The sequence below is a fragment of the Nematolebias whitei genome, chromosome 11, assembly GCF_014905685.2.
Source record: "Nematolebias whitei isolate Nwh7 chromosome 11, NemWhi1, whole genome shotgun sequence".
Classification (NCBI taxonomy): domain Eukaryota; kingdom Metazoa; phylum Chordata; class Actinopteri; order Cyprinodontiformes; family Rivulidae; genus Nematolebias; species Nematolebias whitei.
The window spans coordinates 31,135,846-31,138,607 of NC_056508.1; the positions used below are offsets into that span (position 1 = coordinate 31,135,846).

Consider the following 2,762-nt stretch of genomic DNA (forward strand, 5'->3'; position numbering starts at 1 on the left):
CATGCTCAAGAAGGACCTTTCAGGAGGGCTGTGATCAGTCTAACATCTGGGAAACTAAACAGCCACTGGCCAAAAGGCTGGCCCAGCACAGAAGATCAATATCATCAGGCCAGGATTCTGCAGTCTACACTCATCTCCAGGCCAGCGGTTACTCTTTCAAGGATGAAGATGTTCACATCCTGGACAGAGAGGAACGATGGTTTGAGAGAGGAGTAAAGGAGGCCATCTTTGTGAAAAGAAATCGTCCATCATTAAACAGGGGTGGAGGCCTCCGGGTTCAACTGTCCCCCTCTTACAATGCTGTGATTGCTAGTATCACTCAGCCCTCTGTGAATAGTAAACAGCCATCGTGTACTAATGATCCATTGCTAGGCTGATGGTCCTTCTTGAGCATGTGATCAGCTGGTTTTGGTTGTCAGCAGCAAAACTGGTTGATCCACTCTGAGAAGGTGCTATTTAAGAGACTGAGTTGAATACAGCACCTCAGACTGAGGAAGTCTCTTGGATGAGAGACGAAACGTTTCTACATTTTTATTTTTTTTTTTGAATGTCCAGAGGACCAGATTTAACTTTTTTAGAATAAGAAGAAGAATAATCCAGAATTGTTACAATCTTCTCTAGGCCATAGGTCATTCAAAATAATCTGAGGTAAAGTGTAAAACTGTTCTGTGGTCAGACAAATTAATATTTTACATTCATTTTGAAATCCAACAACGCCGCATTCTCCGTATTAATCAAAGAGTTCAAAAGTCTTGCTGATGGTATGTGGGTACATTTGTGCTTATGGCTTGGGCAGTTTATATATCTGGAAAGGCCTCATCAATGAAGAACATGCGGACTTTACATGCAGAACACCTGGTGATCGTAACCAGACATCTTTTTTAGGGAAGGCCTTGAATATTTCAGTAAGACAGTGTGCATCCATTAGAACAACATGTCTTCGTGGTAGAAGAGTCCAGGTGCTGAACTGGCCTGTCTGTGGTTCAGACCTCTCACCGAACATGTATGCATCACGAAACAAAAAAACTCCAACCAAGAAGACCCAGGACAGTTGAGCAACTAAATAAACAGCATTCTCCTCTGAGCACAGCAGCTGCTCTGTGCTGAGATGTTACACACTGTTGTTAAAACAAGAGGAGTTGCTTCACAGTGGAAAACATGATCCTGTCTCAACTTTTTTGAGGCGTGCAGCTGCCATCAACTACTAGATCTATTACTTTCAACGAGTAAAAAAGAAACGTACATCTAATCCATTTTATCCATTTCACTTGCAAATAAAAAGTTTTAAATATATCATGTAACATTTGTAGGGATAGGCTATTATTTTTATAACTAAACATATTTTAAAAGACCAAAAAAAAAAAATAATCTCAAATTCTTTAAGATCATAATGATGTACAACAACAACAAAAAAAGATTAGTTTTTTGTTATGTACCTTCACAGTTCACGTACATGCGGTTTTATTCTGCTAAAAAACACAGATAATAAGTACAGAAGAGGAGAAGGACCACGGTGAATTATTTATTTATTTGTTTGTTTGTTTGTTTGAACGGGGGACGGTGGCGACCATCATCTTCCGTAAATAACCTTATGTCACAATGAGCTCGTCTAAGTTTAGACAAACCCAAAATGATTTGACAAGAAAAACCGGCTCGGTCTGATTCTAATTACTTCATTTGCCTAAAAGTTACAGCGCTGGGAATAAAAGACAGAAAAAGATGAAACTTACTGTGACACTTCCTGTAAGTTGCTTATTTTTTGGAGCTTCCTCTGGTCAGCTCAAATCTAAAAAGCGCGACAGCTGCGTTTACGCACGCGCTCCTGGAAGCAGCAGCAGCAGCGGAGAGGACGGGCTGGGTTCAAGTCCTGCTCTGTGTGACTCACCGGATCTACCGCTTCTCCTTTCTTGGGTGTCTCCAGCAGTCATGTCCAGTCCATCACAGAGACACAGAGACCGCTGTTGGATCACTCATGATTGGATCAATCAGAACAACGCGCACACATGGAATGGAAAGGTAGCAGATTGCGCAATGTTGCTAATTTAGCGAGCTTTCAGACTCTTCTAGCGATTTTTCCAGTAAAGCGACCAGTGAAAAAGCTAGACTCATTCTTTCCGACTGGCTGCAGTTGTGAGTTCCTCCCCCAGTCCTAGCAGTCCCCCACCCCCCTTCAGTTAAAGGCCTTTAACCTATGTGCTCACCAGGTAAGACAATGGATCTGGGTGTGTTTGTTGTCGAAAAAACAACATTTTTCATTCTTTACATTCTTGCTTATTTGTTTTCTGCTAAAATGTGTCAAAACATTCTTACAGATGCTTTATCTCGTTTCCTGATTGCACACAGTTGCCACAGTTTTGATGAGTTTAAAGGTTTTTTTCTTTGATTGAGGCAGAGGGCTCGATCAGGTGTTGCAGTCTGAAGTGGTGAAGGAAGGGATGCTGAACTATAAAGAATACCCAAGAGCATCTTCTTTAGCACACGCTATAAGCAGAGCAACTTTTCTAACAGACTGCTAAAGTTCTGCTGCCGTAGGAAGGGTTTTATGCCATCGAGAACATTTGTTTAGGTACCTGCCAGAATAAGAATATTTGAATACCTGCCAAAATCCACACTCTTGCATGCACCTGCACCAACACAGACCCATTCATTGCTGACTTTTGTTTTTATGGTTATCTGTCCATCCATCCATCCATCCATCCATCCATCCATCCATCCATCCATCCATCCATCCATCCATCCATCCATCCATCCATCCATCCATC

At 41.7% G+C, this 2,762-nt stretch overlaps 1 protein-coding gene across 1 annotated transcript in view; it reads right to left on the minus strand.

The window, feature by feature from the left end:
• Positions 1–1,882, minus strand: part of b4galnt1a (beta-1,4-N-acetyl-galactosaminyl transferase 1a) — a 34,337-nt gene extending 32,455 nt beyond the window's left edge. The window contains exon 1 of the mRNA XM_037684169.1: positions 1,731–1,882. The gene's annotated coding sequence lies outside the window, so the exon portion shown is untranslated. The remainder of the gene's footprint in view (positions 1–1,730) is intronic.
• Positions 1,883–2,762: the final 880 nt, after the last annotated feature.